Source organism: Wolffia australiana, chromosome 20 (assembly GCF_029677425.1).
Source record: "Wolffia australiana isolate 7733 chromosome 20, ASM2967742v1".
NCBI classification, from domain to species: Eukaryota; Viridiplantae; Streptophyta; class Magnoliopsida; order Alismatales; family Araceae; genus Wolffia; species Wolffia australiana.
This window is the reverse complement of record NC_135854.1, coordinates 3954383-3973424: the sequence shown is the minus strand read 5'-3', so window position 1 is coordinate 3973424 and position 19042 is coordinate 3954383. Positions and strand designations below refer to the sequence as shown.

The following is a 19042-nucleotide window of genomic DNA, read 5'->3' as shown; positions in this document are numbered from 1 at the left end:
AGATCTGAGAACATGTGGTGCCCATCATGGCCTTATATAAGACCATGATGCACCCTTACTAGGTGGTCCATTGGCCCACTAAGATGGAAGAATGGCTAAAAGAAAGAGCGACACATAGAAGAAAGAACAATTCAAACGACACATACAAGGTGATGACAAAGGCGAAAATGATGAGGGTGACGGTGGAGACGAAACAGTAAAGCAATGATGAAGATGAAAACATTGAAAGAAAGACGAAATCAATACACGAGAAAGATATGGACGAGCTTTTCACCCCAGGTTGCATGAACCTGGGTGCCTTCGTGTGCGCTCTAGTGTGCCGGTCAAAGGGACGCAAGCTGGCTGGAGTCGATGAAGATGATGACAAAGGCTTCGAAGACACGATGACGATCTCGGACAGGCGATCTTTATCAATCCTCCTAAGGTGAGAAGAACTCAGCTCCGATGAGTTGGGTTAGCTAGTGGCGGCAGTTGAAGAAGACCCGGTTGTCAATGACGTAACTTGCTCTTCGTGATACACGAGTCATTCTCACTTGCACGTAAAAGCCTTTGCGATACCTCGTCCCCTGCATTGTTAATTACCCCATGCAGAATACGATCGATTGACTCGTGCCAATCGGCCAAAATTGTCAGGGGAGTGGTCGCGGTAAACTCATTCACACTAAAGAGGTTTAGAAAGGCTGGGCCAGAGGGAGAGAAAGGGATCGGTATGGAGCCAGGTCCACCATGTTAAACGTGGATCTGGTCTCCCGTTAGAGAGGGACTTCGACGACGTAGGCATGATCACCCACTCATTGGAGGATCAAGAACGGGTTGGCGCTAGGAACCTGTAGCGGTGTAGCCGATAGGGAAGAATAACTCTCTGGCCTGATTCTCACCATCACTCGGTCTCCCACATTGAACACTCAGAGTCGGCAATGCAAGTCGGCAGCTTGCTTGTACGTTGCATGGACATGCATGGTTATAACATGGGGATGTAGATGCAATGGCAAAACATGCTCGGCAAATGCATAATGATGATGAGCTACAGGTGCTAGGGTATGGGGACGACGAGGGACATGGCCATAAGTGATCTCGAGTGGACTCAAACTGGTGGTGCGAGACTCAGAGGAGTTGTGCACATGCTCGGCGCGCAGGGTGGAGTAACGATGATTGGCCGTTATGTCGTGATGGCATGACGGTCGTAAAGCATCCACCACTTGACATCTTTCTATAGGGAGAGTGCGCGGTCTGCATAGGATCAGGGGCTCTCTTGGACGAAACTGGTAGGCGCGATACGTGCTTGCTCCGGGCGAACGGCGCGGGTGGCCGGGCAAACGATGCGAGTCGCCAAGCGATTGGCATGGACGGCTCTTGTTTCTAGGCGAGCGGCACAAGCAGCACTATGTACGACGCGGGTGTCCTGGCTGATTGCGCGGGCGACCAAGCAGACTGCGCGGTTGGCGGGGCATGACCGCGTGTTATCACTATCACGTTCTGGCTCTCGAGGAAGAGCGGGGTTGCGAACGATCGTTAGCCCAACCATTTTGGTTGGGGCATTCTTCGTTGTAGATTTCATGGTGTAAGGGTACCACATGACCTGTCATCCCAGGCGCATGAACGAACATGTGTTTGCTTTGCCAGCTAGGGTGACGTCATGGTCATAGATCCAGGGGCGACCCAAGATGACACTTCCTACTTTCATAGGAAGGACGTCATGGAGGACAATCTCATCATACGTACACATCTTTAACGGGATGTGGCATTGTCGCTTCACCGGCAACGACAAAGCATCAATTCATGACACATCATTAGGGATAGGATGAGGTATAACTGCCAACCCTAGTCGAGCGACATTCGTGTCATAAATGGCGTTGAAATAGCTTTTACTGTCCACAATCAACTTGCACGATTTGTCGTTGATTGTGACAAATGTGTAGAAGACTGAGGTCCAGAGAGCCGTGTCGGCCATCGGGACTGTCCTCTGAGGGACATGCGCACGGTCAGCCTATGATGTAATGCCAGCTGGGACTCACGTCCCACTAGTGTTGGCCGGTCAGCAGCTACGCTAGTGAGTCACCAGACGCATGAGCGTGGAGGGGGTGCCAGGGTCGTACTGGCATCCACTATCTGGATGTACCCAACTTGAGGGTCTGGTGATTCGTACCCGTTTGTGATCTTGTCGTCTGCGCGACAATCGTCGTCAGCTAAAAACCCTATTTCTTCGTTCTGGCCCTATTCGGCCTCTCCTTTATCGATTAGGAGGGCCGAGGATGGACATTGGCTAGCTCAATGCCCTTTCCCTTGGCACTTGAAACACATAATTGGAGCTTGGCTGACGGTTGTGCTATGGGCTGGTGTGTAGTTCGTGATGGCCCTCCAGGTGGGGCGGACTCTAGTGAGGTGGCAAGGCCGCTTCCTTGCCCCCCGGTGTTCTGGGAAGCCCAAACAGTCGCGGGCAGTGTAGTTCGAGCAGGCGTGACTCCAGGCGTGGTGTGAGTGGTATGTGCGGTGACCTCCTCGCTCAGATGCTCCATATGCTCCACTAAGTGGTAGGCTTCGTCGACCTCTACATAGTGGAATGAGTTCCCCAAAAGGTACATCAATATTTTATTTTAAAGATAGATTATGAATCGATCAACATGCTTTTGCATCCACGAAATCATGTATTCCATGGACGAAACTAAACGTTAATCACATTGATTCATGTCATAGTTGTATAAGTGATCTACTGACCTGAGACACCAAGGATATTTCGTGGATGGATGGTTGCACTTTGGCTATGACTTCTGAGCCTCTAATCATGAGACTCAAACAAGTCATAGCTTGGGTGTTGTAAGAACCTCACAGAGGTGATTGAGTGGGCAAGACAGGATCATTCACCCTTAGTATAATTGGAGATTGACTCAAGGAAGAAGATGCATAAAATCCTTGGCCATAGTAATGAGGATATTGGAGAAGATGTTCTCCAAAGATCCCCCTTATGCATATATACTTCTCAAATGACGGATTAGGGTTTGAGTGTCTTGCAGGGATGACAGATTATACATATACGGTAACCTATGATGATAAGGTTCTATGAGAGAGTTTAATCACTACTTGGTATCTTCTAGAGCACGAGGTGTAGCTTGACACCCCACAGGCTAGAGACTTAACCTATTGATTGTATTAAATCAATCATTACTTAATTAATCTATACGTTGATATAGTTACTTAATAAGGTTGATCAATAATTGTTACTGGGCACTAAAGTTATTAACTAGAATGATACATGGGCCTAGAGGGTCACACGCATAAGATCATAGGGGATTGGTGAATATATTTACTTAGTGGGTTTTTTATAAAAAGTTAAGTGAAATATAAATAGGAGAAGGGGCATCCAGTCTATGCATCAAAGCCAACCAGAATAGGAGCCCACCTTTCTCCACTCTGATCCCATCTCTACTCAACCACGGAGAGTTCGAGGAGAACCTGAAATCTAAGAGCACCGTGATCACGTGGATACTTTTAGAGGCAGGGCATGTGAATGCCTTCAGAATGATCTGAAACTAAGTAGGCCAACGGTGAAATAAGTTCCCTACAAGGTACATGTGATGTATTTTTTAAAAGATCCATTGAGAATCGATTTACGCTTATGCATCCGTGGATAAACTCGTTTTCATGTTTGAACCAAGGTACAGTACCCAACAATATTATGCTAAAAACCTAAGTTTTTCTTTGTATTGTCTCTTTCTCTTTATATGAAATCTCTCCTTTCTGTAGTTTCATGCATCGATTCATATTTTTATAATTTGGGGCATTTTCAAAACTCTTTTTGTCATATAAGATTGTGAATTCAGATTAAGTACAATCCAAGGCTAACACTTTGATGTTATTTTATCCGGTAGGAACATCCAAATTTGGGATGAATATTAATGGTCTTATATTCTGGCACATGCACTTTTCTCACCAGGTCACATTTTAGTGGCCTTTGACTTTAGAACTTTACATCCTAATCTTCAAGAAAATATGGAAATGTTGGATGGAACATGACCATGCAAAATATTTGATTTTAATTTTCAAATAATTAATGTCCTAAAAAAATTAAATAATATTTGGGCCCACTCCTTTGTAGCATTACATGTACTCCTTGGGAAAATAGCATTTAGGCCCACTTAGGCTCCAGTTACACATCGCAACTTGCCCTATCTTATCATCAATATATTTAAATCTCGCATCTAGTAAGCCTAAAAAAACCATTATAATCTATGTTACTTCATCCCAGGTATAAAGAATATTATATTAAAAATTCTAATAGATTGGCCTCAAAACTCATAGGGAAAATTGCATAAAAACAATGGATAAAGAATCTGTCTTTTTGAAAAACCTATCTTTTTCACTTCCTTGTTTTTAGACTGGACCATCCAATTGGAGTATAAATACTGTGATTTGACCTGTAAATTTCCCATACTAAGTGTATCGCCAAGCCTTTTTCATTTCAACCACTCAGTTAAGATATGTATTTGAAAGTTTTAGAGAGAATGAATTTGAATCATTCTCAATTTATATTGAGTAGTGGGTCAAAAAATATACGACAACATTAATCCATTAAAAAAGAAGTTTTAACAAGATTCATTATTCATTTTATTTAATGTCTCAATGGTTAAGGACAGGGGCAAAAGTAAAAAACAAACTATCCTGTTAAAAAAATTGTTATATTTTCATTATCATTTCATACTCAACTTCAGATATGCATGAACCAAATATTCAGAACCAAATAGTTATGAGTCAAACCCAAGATGACTCATAATGATTTTTCATGGAATCTTATGATGCATAAATCTCATACTTTGAAATGACTCATTAAAAAGTGTATGCAATTATCTCACGAGAATTGTGGTTTTGAAAGATAATATTGGTTAATTCCATTAAATAATCATGACACATTAAAAATATTTTTATTCAAAGATAGTAAATTTATGTAGGAATAAAAAATTTAGGAATTAACCAATTTAGGAATAAAAAATTTATTCAGGAAAATTTACTAGTAAGATCAAGGATTGAAAAAAATAATAACATGAATAAAAAAATTAGGAAAAATTTTCAAGATGTACAATGAGATGATCATAATAAACAATATGAAGAATGAATGGCCCTTTGATGCTTGTGTGCGGAATTCAAGAGATTAAGGCTCATGAACGGAGATTAATGATGGTAGGGGATGGATGAAATAAGGATTGATATGTTTTATTTTTTCAAGTCATCACAATCCAATCCAGGTCATTCACGTCATTCGTTACAGGTCTTGTTTTTCATTCCATTCCAATCAGAAGGAATGACAGACCAGAGGCTGGAAGATTACATATTAGACTAAATGTAGGTATTGGATGATGGAACAGGACATGATAGGAATTGGTTAGGGGTTTTGTTCATTTTTTGTTCTGAGATCTAGACATTTGGTTGATGACTGATGAATGATTGGATATAGTGCTGTTCCATTTGTTCTCCACATGAATCTTACAATGGAGTGATCTTCACCCTTCCAACTTCAAGCTTTTCTTGTGGCTTGATTGTAATGGAGGAATGGGCTTTGTGGCTGGAGGATCAAGAAGTAATGTGCTGAAATTCCCAAAAAAATTCCCACATCATTTTTTTATCTCGCCATTTACTTGGTGTCTCTATCTTTCTTAGATCTCTCCCTTTATCCTTTATATATATATATCTCTCTCTATTTGTTTGATTTATTGCTCACACACACTCTTTATTTCTTAGATCTCTCTCTCCCTCTCTCTTTGTTCCCCCTATTTTTCTTTTATCTTTGTATCTTTTTTCTCTGTTTTTATTTTATCTCTCTTTGACTTTTATTTCTTTGTCTCTTTGTTGATTATTTAAGTTGTATGAAAGAAATATTTTTCCATAATTATTCTTGTGTGGTGTTTATATTGGCATCCATGAATATGCAAATGATTAGGTGAGTTGTGATGAAATGATACATCAATTATCACTGGTGTTCAAACATTATTCGAAATATTTATATTTATTGGGTACACATCCATAGTTATATTTGGTTCCTACTTATACAATAAGTATGGTTTATCCTATGACAATTAGTGCGGAGACATTAAATATAGACGGTGTGTGCTCTTTGGAAAAATATTTCAATGAAGTGATTTATATGAATCCCTAAAATATTTCAATGAAGTGGTTTATACAAGGTCCGTCAACCTGAGATACCAAATACATCTTGCATATGGACGTTCATATTTTGATTGGGACCTAAAACTGTCAAACCATGAGATTTCTAGATCTCAACTTGGAGATAACAAGAAATACATGAAGGTGATTGAATGGTAAGGAAGGGATCATTCACCCTTGAAATAAGAGGATATCAACTCAAGTAAGCACATATCCCTGGCCAGGTTAGTAAGGGTATCAAGAAACAGCTCCCAAATGTTACACAATGGTAGTATCTGAATGATGGATCAGGGTTTGACAGACAAGGTGTAATGGTACCCTATATGTCTCTCTACCTTGATCTACCCATATCTCTTGTCCGATCCATCCATCTCTTTCATGTTTTTACACCAATATTAGTCTCCCTATCCTTCTCTCTAGATTTTCATTGCCGCACCTATTATTTATCTGAACCAACCTATCTCTGGCTCCTTTCTGACATATTCTCTTTGTTTTATCCATTAATGAACTATATCTCTCTTTACCTCTATCTACTCATATATCTTATTTGTTCTATTCATTGTTCTCACTTATTTCTTCATCAATCTCAGTCTTGTAGTTATTTATTTCATTCTCTTTTTTTTCATCCATCAATAACCTATTCTCAATCTTACTGACCATCTCTTTGTTCCATCTATTGATCACTTCTCGGTCTACTTGTGCCTATACATGTATCTCCCCCTAATTTTATTTTTGGGCTTTTAGGGTCAGCTACAGGTTGAGAGATTCATGAAATCGCCAAGATCAGAGGAAAATGGATATATCATTAAAATGTGCATCAAATGCAGTACAGGTGGAATCACTCGACTTTTGAGTATCAAGATTCATAATTCATGATAAAAAGTCTTAGACCGTGAACAGTCATACCAACTACAACAAAGGTAAACTTGAACAATAGATATATGATAACTATACTCAAGTCATCAAATGGAAAAACGAGACCACATCAACATATCATAAGTAATAATAAAATTAAAGAATCCAGCTGCGAGTATTAAATCTTGAATATGATTGAATATAAAAAGGATTATATATGTCCTCTATGATCCAATGTAGAATAGGATAAAATACAACAGGTTGGATTACACTTTTACGAGGATAAATTCAAATATTATGATCAACTTATTAATTCACCAAATTATAACCCTCACCATTATGGAACCATCCTCAATAATACACTATTCTAATATTATTTTAGTGTTCCTCTCTCTCTTTCTCTCTTTTATTTTCCATGGCATTAGAGCCATAGCCACTTAATGGCATAGTCAACTCCTTTCAATACTACATCACAAGTAGGGATCGTCAAACATCATCCGTCACATCACACATCACAGTGACTGAAACGTGACGGATGACATGATGGTGATGGCGACGGTGACTGTATGCAGGGGGCGTGATGGTGATGGTGACGGTGTCATATGACGGGCTTTATGTGACGGTGATGGGATACCCTGGACGCGTGACGTGACAAAATCTGTCACGGATGACGAACGTGATGAATTTTTAATGCATTTTTCCAGCTACTGACTAGCCACATCGAACCACCCGGCCACGCCATCTTCCCACCCAACCTTATATTTATACCCCCCTTTTCTCTTCTGCCCAAACCGAAACCCGCAAGAAAAGGCACAACGAGCAAGCAAAGCGAGTGTTTCTTTTCTTGTCCAGCTGAAAGACACGCGAGAATGAGCAAAGGAGACCAGCGCAGGGCCACGCTTCTCCTCGTAGTGACGTTGCTCATCCTCGCCACTACCGCCGCCGTCCGGCCAGGCGCAACGCGGGCGGCGGCTACCCTAAGTTTTGGCTTCCCAGGCTGGGGTGGTGGGAACGGCTTCCTGCCGGGCTTTGCGGGCAACGGGTGGGGGAACTTTGGCAGCGGGTGGGGAGGCGGCTCTAGCGTCCCCGGCAGCGGGCGCAGCGGCAAAGGCGTGTGACGGTCGTCGGTGGTGTGCAAGTAGGGGGGGGGGGTACTTCTGGAAGAAGCTGAACGGGTGGCGTGGCCAGGCAATTTGAAGTGGGTAGTTGGTGGCCGACGCAGAGAAGTAGAAGTTAGATAGTGAAATAAATAATTACATAGTAAAATAAATAATATTATACTTCGACTATGTTTATTAACATAGTAAAATAAATAAGGTTCTTTCTGTTACCAGTGATGGTGATGACGTCACGGTGATGGTGACATGACAGAACAAGGAAGAAGGGACGCATGATGGGTACGTGATGGAATTTTTTAAAATCCTTGGATGCGTGACGAGACGGTGATGTGACAAACATTTTGTCACGTCACCGTTCGTCGTGCATCCTCATCTGTCCCGTCACGTCCGAGGCGTCATGTCCCGGATGTGTCGTTCCCTAATCACAAGTGGGATTCCACTGCATCAATAGTTTGACATCTATTCTCCCTATAATACTGATGCCAATGGAACTGACTGGTCACAATTTTGTGGTATGGAAAATACTATAACCCATATCTTTAGTTTCTTTGAGTTTATAAGCTTGATGAAATAAATAATTTTTTTATAAATGTCATGGATGAAAAAAAAATATCATGGAAAATCAAAAATATAAATTCTGACAATGAAGTGATCAAAAAGTCATTGGATTCATGAATAATTGTATTTATGAATATTTTTTGTCATCACTTGGAGGAAGAACAATTCAATATAATTATGGGAGTTATTCAAAAAATTTATCTTGCCATGCACAATATCGTGAATTAGTGGTCTAGAAAGAACCCTCCACAATGGTCTTAAAGGTAAAAAATCAACATTTAAATATGTAAAGATGGTGAGGTGACTATCTGAGGAATTTAGATGACCTTTCATGGGAGTCCTTTTACCTCAATATATTCCATCCAATATATGCATGGACATGTTTCTTGAGAGAATGACATTTGAGAAAAAAAAATTCCAATGTTAAATCTCATGACCAACAAGGAATTGGAGCAACAACCTTCCCTCCTGATAGAAAAAATGTGCAATACACATAATAAAAAACCAAAATTACAATTTTGAAAATAAAAATTAAACCCAAAGAATAGGTGGAAAGGGGAATAGATAGATACAAGGGCAAAATATACATAAAATTAAATTCAAATTCATATACTCCACGGTGTTAATTTTTTTTGGATAAAATTTCATGAATGTAGGCAAAGACTGAAGATGACCAATAATCTACCTTTGGCCTACTTTGTAGATCATTCAAATCCATCTGAGCCTTCAGTTTCATGATTCTATTACACATAAAGTGGACTCACTCATCCCATTAACCTTTACCATCACATATGAACGATCTGGTGAGCTTCAAATAGGTAACACAACAGGTTTGAAAATCCATTATCATGCTTCATATAAATTTAAATCTTATTATGGCTCTTGATTTATATGATTGTCATGTCCCTAAAATCAAACAATTTTACTTTGTATTCAGAAGTTAACTGATGATACTAAATAACTTTGAGCTTATTTCTTCCTTATGCCATGTGAAGGATAAGAAAGCTAATTAAACCATTCACAAAAGAATAACTAAAGATGGACTATATTATCTGGAGCATAATTTCAGCACATCAATTGCAATCTTTGGGTCATCCCCATTTTTAAACTTTGAGAGATGTAATTGAGAAATGTGGACTGAGATGTAGCCCATAAACCTATTTCGTGAAGCCTATTAATAGGTGATGGGCCAAGATGAATAATCTTCTAGAAGCTTGATAACATGGATTTTTGGTGCCTTATATGATTATATTTACAAGTTTTGTGCATTAAATTACTCATAATTTCATGTTATCAAGCTTAAAATGATTAAATCTATTTTTAGAAATTTTTTTTGATTTTTCTGTATTTTTGGGATTTTTCTAACAATAGATTCTAAAAGAATATAATATTTGATACAAAATATGATTTTTCTGGAATATTGTGACATTAAATTTTGAAAGATATGATTTTCTGAGTCAAAATATATATCTTTACATATTTTTTTGGCCTTTTATTTTAATTAATATGAAATTTGAAGTATTTTTGGATTTTTTATGGCATAGGGTGACGTGGCGTGCTGATGCGCCACCACATCAGCATCGAGAAAGAGGTTTTTTCTTTGTTTTTTTGTCCTTTTGTCATGTACACGTGGCACGTAATACAAAAATCCATGGAATATGAAAAGGCACAGAATACCAAGTGCTTTGACTTCTTAATAGGCACGAAACCGATGACATTGATGAGGAGAGAGAAGAAAATAAAGGCTAGGATTGCTTCAAGTTCAAACTGCCATGACTTTTGATCTACCACTCCTATTGAGCTGAAATTTTCAGCATTGCTTCGTCTTCCCCTCCTCTTTCTATCCATACCCTTTGATATATAAATAGAGGCCTGGATCATTGTAAAGAATTGATGTGTATGGATCCCTTAATAGTTAGGTTAAATGTCAATCAGGTTGATTCATGTCATGTTTGTATAAGTGGTCCATTGATCTGAGATACCAAGGACATCTTGTGCAGAGCCGGCTATGTTTTGACTAAGACAAAATTCTCTAATCATGGAATTCCTAATAGTCTTAGCTTTGATATGGAAAGACGTACACAAAGAGTTCAGTGTTAACTAACATTGGAATCTTGACCCATGGGATAAGAAGAGATTGAATCAAAGAAGAAGATGGTTTAATTTTTATTTCAATGATATTTTCACTACTAACAACCCTCTAATCTTAGTAGCCCATATATGACCCCATTTGGAACGTGAAGGACACAATTTCAAGTATTCTTTTTTCTCTGAAACCTCTTTCTGATCTCTGAGTGTTATCCTTAATATAGAGTGCTCAAGTTCTTTTAGATTCAAGCACCACCCGTTGTAGAGTTTTGTTTGTATATTCAAGACTTTGCCACTTAACTAACCAATGGAACTCAAGTATTCAGTCTTGTGCGGATCAGCTTCAATACTATCGCACCTTTATTTTATTTACTATCTCATATTTATTGATGGTTAATAAAAATTGGATAAAGCAGTTACCATGTGCATGTGGTAGAGGAAATATGAGGTTTTGATCTGTTATTTATAACAATTACTTCATCATGTGTGTTTGTGCTGACTCAAGATCTAGGTGTGTGCTTATTATGTTCATAAGGTTTAGATGACATAAGCTCCCAATTTTTTTTTTTAAAAAGCATGTTCATATATATGTTATATGCTTAAGAGAGGAGTTGGCATGTGGTTAAAGAGATTACTAAAATATGTTGCCTTGTCAGAGAACTTCTGGGGCATTTATGCTTATCTATTAAGAGATAGGTTGGTTTCAGATAAGTATTTATATGAGAACTTCTGGCCTAGGTGAATTTCATTCAGGGCCTTCCCATACTCATGTTAAGTTGGAATTTTTCATAAAACCCCAAAACTCTAAGTATATCTTTTGACATCCAAAATATCCTTTGCTTATGACCGTCTAGGCCCATTTATTAATCTATTTAATGACTCTAGTGGCCCAATAACCATTATTGAGATTTTAAATTAATTAAATATATCATCATATTGATTATTAAATGTTGTATCAATTTAACCTGATAGGTCAAAACTCCATCTTGTGGGGTGCGACGATATACCTCATGCCCTAGAAGATATCGACTCACTCAAGGAACCTGTTTGTCATCTGTTATTGTGTACACCCCTGATCCACTTGATGCTCCTTGAATGACTTAGGGTACAGTCAAATGTTAAACCATGCTCAGCCATCCAAATCAGTACTGATGCACTCTGAAATCATCGGAGAACTCTTCTATGATATTTCTGGGGCTTGGCCAAGGACTTCATCACTTCATATTCCTTGAGCTGTCTTACCTTATATGAATGTGAAGTGTCCATCTTGATCTCAAAATCATCTTTGTGAACTTCTCGATACAACCCAACTAAGACTATTTAGAATTCCAAAATTAGGAGCTAATATGTCATAATCAAAGTACAACTGTCCATATAGCATCTTTGATGTCCCACGTTTAATGAACACTTACACACATACATCATGAATCAAACTGATTGAAATTTTGATATAATACATTTCATGGATTTGTACAGATTAGGTTAGTCAACTCTTTTCGCTAAAGAGAACCCATTATATATATATGTATTATCTCATACTAATGGACTATTTAGAGGACTGGTCATTCTCATCACATGAGTGATATTAGATAGTGAAATTCTATATGGATAGTTTGATTTTCTTATGAAGTATCCTTTAAATAGGAACATTTAAAATACATGCTAAAAGAATAATGATTTATGTATTATGATCCCGTCATCATTCACTAAGTCTGACAATGGATTCACGGATCTCATTATACATATTTTATTAATGAACATGCAATGATATTTTTAATGTCTTATTGGCTTGCCAGTCACATATTTTTCCATCAATCACATGGATACATCTAGAGGTCAAGGACAAGAACGAATTGAAGACATTCTTCCAATGAGCAAAGCAAGACAAAAAGTGTTCCATGCAGTGTGATGAAATCATTGATAACACATACTTAGTAGGTTAATATGCCCACATGTACATGTTTACTTGAATTGTATTTGTTTACATATCCATGTTATCAAGCCTAAAATGATTAAAAATTTTATAACATTTTTTAAACACTTTGGAATTTAAGGGATTTTTAAACGTCATATTCTGAAATAAAACAATTTTAGAGTCGGGACACGACTTTTTCAAAACTATTTATGAAATTAAATTCACAAATATATTAGTTTTATTAGTCAGAAATTATAAGTTTTCAAATTTTTTACTAACATATATTTGGTTTTTTTATATTTATTAATCTTTTATGAATTTAATTTCCATGAAAGTACATTTGTTCGTCATTCAATTTGCCGATTGGGGACCAATAACTGCTTTATTCAATGATTAGCATATTTAATCATTGTGAAAATGCACCATAATGGTATCTTAAATTTCAGTGCCTTAACAACCAATCATTATTCACACATTTAAATTTTTAAATAGCATGCACCAAAAAGGAAATCGTAATAAAAGTGATGTGAAGGCCAAGGAAAGAATAAATTTAAAGGTGATTTGCTTTATGTTTTTAATTAATAAAAATGTACTCCCTGACATGAGTCACACACAAGCAAATCAACATATACTTACCATGACACGCGTATACATTGTGTCAATGTGTTGATTTTTTATTGGTTCATGAGATCTGACGCATGGAAGTGGTGCATGCTTACACACTATTTTAAGAATTAAATTCTAGCTATTTTCAGTCTCTTTTACACATAGACATGTAACACTTTGCAGTATGTAGAGGAAGAATGATGTGGCTGTATCTCTCTTAGTGAATCTTTCTAGAAGCAATGTAATAAACCCTAGACACAATGCGATGATGGAGACGAGGATGAGGATGAGGAGAGATACACACGTAGCTTAAATCAGCAACCATGATACATTCAACTTCAGGGTTTGGTATCTGATGACCTAAAACGCAGAGCACACTGAAATGTTAAGGGCAAATTTGTCTTTATCTCCTCTATCTATCCATTTTGTTGGATCTATAAGATGACCCCCCATATCCGTAAAAGAACTTATTCTAACTTGCTTTCTAACTTGGCAGGCTGATTGAAAGATACTGAGGTTTTCAATATTAACCAATTGTTCCTTGCAATATTTAGTGATTAGATAAGGTAAACAGAGGAAAGAAATGTTGTCTGCACATTAAGACAATGACACAATCATGGCAGAACCTATGGGTAAGTTTTCTCGCCTTACATTGATTTGTCTCTATCACATATAGAGGGTTAGATCCACGTCCTTCTCTCTTTATATTCCATTTCACTATAATCACCACTTCTCAGTTCATCATTTCCATATCACATCACCATCTCCTCTTCATTCAATCGTTTCTCCAAGTCACCCATTTCTTCACTTTCTTCCCTTATTTATTGTCTTTTTTATAATTACATGTGCATATATATCTCAATCTAAAATATTATGTTTTTCACATGCTTTGTTCACTTTCTACAACATACAATTTATATCAGTATTTTTCATGATATTATTAAATAGACAATATCATACTATTACATCGCCATTTCCCTAGCCTTATTATCTCTTATTTTATGGAAGTCACCTCTCATCTTTCTAAAAATGTCATTAAACGAGCATTAAATCCCTAATCCTTTTTCAGTGTCCACATGGTCTGTATTTATCACTAGATAGATTTAGTAATGTGAGTATCAGAATTCATAAATTTATAGATTAAAATAAAAAGGGTTAATAGCACAGTATGTCCCAAACTTTTTCAAAAATCTGAGATATAACCCAAACTTTTTTTGGCACGGTATACCCCAAACTCTCCAAGTGGATTTCGACATATCCCGGTTATGAAGTGGAATCCACCGTGGCTGACAGGTGGATTTCCGGCGGAATCCACCTGGAAGGAATCCACCTGGCAGCCACGGTGGATTCCACGTCATAAACGGGATAGAGAGAGAGACGTTCTATTAACCCGTGCGAATCGAATCGCCCAGGAGAGAGAGGAGGCACAGAACCGAGACATAGACAGAGAGAGAGGGGAAGGTGGCCCAGATCATCGCCGGCTCGAACTACAGCCTGGCTGTGGCCAGCGATGGGTCCCTCTTCTCCTTCGGCTCCAGCGCCAACTTCTGCGTCGCCCATGGCGTCCCCTGCGACCAGCTCTCCCCCCCGGCCGTCCACTCCCTCCGCCGGACCGGCGTTCACGTCGCCGGCGTCTCCGCCGCCGACGAGCACGCCATTGCCGTCGACTCCGCCGGCTGCGTGAGCCCTCCAGCCAGCCCCTGCCATCGGTCGTTCTGTCCCGGGGTTCGTTTGACCTTCTTCGTCACTCTGTGCAGGTCCACACGTGGGGCCGGGGGTATTGCGGCGTGCTTGGGCACGAGGACGAGCCGACAAGGTCGGTCCCACCACCGTGGCAGGCCTCAGATCCGCCCTGGCTGTGCAGGTCTGCGCGAGGAAGAGGAAGACGTTCGTGGTGACGGACACCAATCGCTGGCCACCTTCCCCTCTCTCTCTGTCTATGTCTCGGTTCTGTGCCTCCTCTCTCTCTCGGGTTATTCGATTCGGAAGGGTTAATAGAACGTCTCTCTCTCTATCCCGTTTATGACGTGGAATCCACCGTGGCTGCCAGGTGGATTTCGCCCAGGTGGATTCCGCCAGAAATCCACCTGGCAGCCACGGTGGATTCCACTTCATAACCGGGATATGTTGAAATCCACTTAGAGAGTTTGGGGTATACCGTGCCAAAAAAAAAAGTGTGGTTTATATCTCAGATTTTTTAAAACGTTTGGGACATACCGTGCTATTAACCCAAATAAAAAAAACACCCATGACAGCCTTTGCACATCCAAAGCAGAAACCTGTGCAGCTGCAAGTCTTCAGCAAAAGACGTAATCTTATGGCCCTCTACATCTATCACCCTAGGTATAGCATCCAGAGGCTGTGGTACCACCCCTGTCAAATGGTGTTACACACAACGCTAGCATCAACTCAATGTAAGTCGTCACCTATGACTAAGACAGGTGTCACCACAGAACATCGCACAGACCCTTGTGCGGTTCAGATTGTGCGAATTGAGCGATTTTTTTAAAAGTTTTTAAAAAACGCCACTCGATTTCTTCCCTCTTTCTCAGTCTCTCATCACTATGGAACGGCACATCCGAGACGTGACGCCCCGGACATGACGGGACGGTGACGGGTTGTGACGAACAGTGATGTGATGAAATGTTCATCACGTCACCGTCACTTCACTTGTCCGAGGATTTTCAAAACATCCGTCACCATCACGTCACTCGTCCTCCCGTTTCTTGTTTCATCACGTCACTGTCACGGTGACGGCATCAGCGTCACTGGTGACGGGAAATTCCCCTAATAGAGACAGAGAGAGTCAGAGAGGGGATTGAGAGAGAGGGGCTGAGAGAGAGAGAGAGAGATCGGGAGAGAGAGAGAGAGAGAGATCGGGAGAGGGAGAGAGAGAGAGATAGTGAAAGAGAGAGAGAGAGAGAACGAGAGAGAGAGAGAGAGAGAGAACGAGAGAGAGAGAGAGAGAGCGAGAGAGAGAGAGAGAGAGCAAAAGAGAGAGCGAGAGAGAAAGAGAGAGCGAGAGAGGGAGAGAGGGAGAGAACGAAAGAGAGAGAGAGAGAGAAAACGAAAGAGAGAACGAAAGAGAGAAAGGGAGAGACACTGTATTAAAATTCCGTCACGGACGTCAACCGTGACGGATTATTCGTCACGTCACTCGTCCGGACCACCCCGTCACCGTCACGGGCGATCCGTCACCGTCACGGGCCCTCTGATTCGTCACTGACACCGTCACGTCATCCGTCACGGTGACGCGTGACGTGACGGATGACGATTGCCGATCCCTAAATAGTCTCATCAGTGCTATCTAGGGATCGGCAATCGTCATCCGTCATGTCACGCGTCACCGTGACGGTCTCGTGATGAATGACGTGACGGTGATGGTGATGAATCAGAGGGCTCGTGACGGTGACGGTGACTGTGACGTGACGGTGACGGGGTGGTCAGGACGAGTGACGTCCGTCACGGATGACGTCCGTGACGGTATTTTAATAAGTCTCTCTCTCTTTCGTTCTCTCTCTCTCGCTCTCGTTCTCTCCCTCTCTCGCTCTCTCTTTCTCTCTCGCTCTCTATCTTTCGTTCTCTCTATCGCTCTCTCTCTCTCGCACTCTCTCCCGATCTCTCTCTCTCGCACTCTCTTCCGATCTCTCTCTCTCTCGTACTCTCTCTCCCGATCTCTCTCTCTCTCACTCTCTGCCGATCTCTCTCTCTCTCTCTCACTCTCTCTCCCGATCTCTCTCTCTCGCACTCTCTGCCGATCTCTCTCTCTCTCGCACTCTCTCTCCCGATCTCTCTCTCTCTCTCACTCTCTGCCGATCTCTCTCTCTCGCACTCTCTCTCCCAATCTCTCTCTCTCGTACTCTCTGCCGATCTCTCTCTCTCTCACTCTCTCTCCCGATCTCTCTCTCGCACTCTCTCTCCCGATCTCTCTTTCTCTCACTCTCTGCCGATCTCTCTCTCGCACTCTCTCTCTCGTACTCTCTGCCGATCTCTCTCTCTCTCTCTCTCTCCCTCTCTCTCTCTCGCCCTCTCTCTCCCTCTCTCTCTCTCTCTCACTCTCTGCCGATCTCTCTCTCGCACTCTCTCTCTCGTACTCTCTGCCGATCTCTCTCTCTCACTCTCTCTCCCGATCTCTCTCTCTCACACTCTCTGCCGATCTCTCTCTCTCGCACTCTCTCTCCCGATCTCTCTCTCTCTCTCGCACTCTCTCCCGATCTCTCTCTCTCGCACTCTCTCCCGATCTCTCTCTCTCTCACTCTCTCTCCCGATCGCTCTCTCTCGCACTCTCTCCCGATCTCTCTCTCTCGCACACTCTCCCGATCTCTCTCTCTCTCACTCTCTCTCCCGATCGCTCTCTCTCGCACTCTCTCTCCCGATCTCGCTCTCTCTCTCTCGCACTCTCTCTCTCTCCCGGACGTGCCGTTATGTGAATAAAAATACATAACCTATAAAAATGAAAAAAATTCCGTCACGGTGACGGTGACATGGCGGTGATGAGGGTCTGCGGACGAGTGACGGTTTTCCTGAAAATCCTTGGACGAGTGACGTGACGGTGATGTGACGACCAGTTTGTCACGTCACTGTCCGTCACGATTCGTCACCGTCGCGTCACGTCCGGGGGGTCACGTCCCGGACGTGCCGTTCCCTAGTGCTATCCCAGTCCCCTCTCTCTCTCTCTGTCTTTCTGGTCTCTATGGTGTCTGCGGCCAGTCTCGCTATGGTCTTCGATTTCTCTCTTCAGAAGGCAGATCAGGCGTCCACGAGAAAGAACAAGGCAGCCTTAGTCGCCTTGAATGCTGATTGCTGATATCTGGATCGTGGCCTCGCTGGAGGAGACGTAGACCAGGTGCCTGATTTGGGAGGCCGTGTGCACCCATTGGGTTAGGCAGGCTCGCACCGCCTCGGTCGCCATATGGGTCACCACGGCCTGGGCTAGCTTGAGCTGGCGAGCCACCGTCGGCTCGGTCTCAGTCGGTAGCGACAGGTTCTTCCTCAGGATCTCCTCGTTCATCACCACGAACCTCCTCTCGCCGTCGCCGACTTTCCTGGTACGTCGGTCGTGCATCCGTTGTGAGAGGAGATCTTCAGTTTTTGCTTGTTTTTTTCGGAATTGGCGATCCTATTTTTTTTTAATGGGGTTGGGTTTTTTTTTAGATCAAGTGCTGGTTTGATTCAATGATGGGTTTTTCAAGAAATTCAGTACTGTTTTTAAACTTTTGGTTTTGGTTTTTAGAAATTCAGGAGTGTTTTATTTGAGAAATTTATTACTATTTTTAGTAACGTGATTGGGGTTTGGGTTTCTTTTTTGAAGAGTGAGAACTGTTTTAAACGATGGGTTTAGTTTTTTTAGGGAGCTTAGTAAGTGCTGAACCATGAAGAAAATTCAAAATTGGGAATGTTAAGAACTAGGGTGTTGGTTTTGAGGGAGATTTTGTTACCTGATCGGATAAAACAAGGAAATTTTTTTAAAAAAATGAGATTTTGGGGATTCAAATTTATGTTTTACTCTGACTACAGTGTACTCATGATTGAATATTTATCTCATGGAACCCTTCAGGTAAATTGTGCACTTGAGGTAGTCATTAGAAAGGATACAGATTTTACATTGACTGATTCTGACTTTATTGATTCATCATGATTTTTTTGTAGGATGCTATAAATTCCTATTTATTGTTGCAAAAACATATGGAGGATTCTAGCAACGTTGATTCTAGTTCTTGTGTTTTATGTGATTTTTTTGTTCATTGTC

The 19042-nt window shown here is 40.9% G+C and overlaps 1 long non-coding RNA gene across 1 annotated transcript; it reads left to right on the top strand.

The window, feature by feature from the left end:
* Positions 1-17787: 17787 nt before the first annotated feature.
* LOC144715991 (uncharacterized) lies at positions 17788-19042 on the top strand. The gene is made up of 2 exons (XR_013584801.1): positions 17788-18341; positions 18943-19042. It is a non-coding gene; the product is annotated as an uncharacterized LOC144715991 (long non-coding RNA).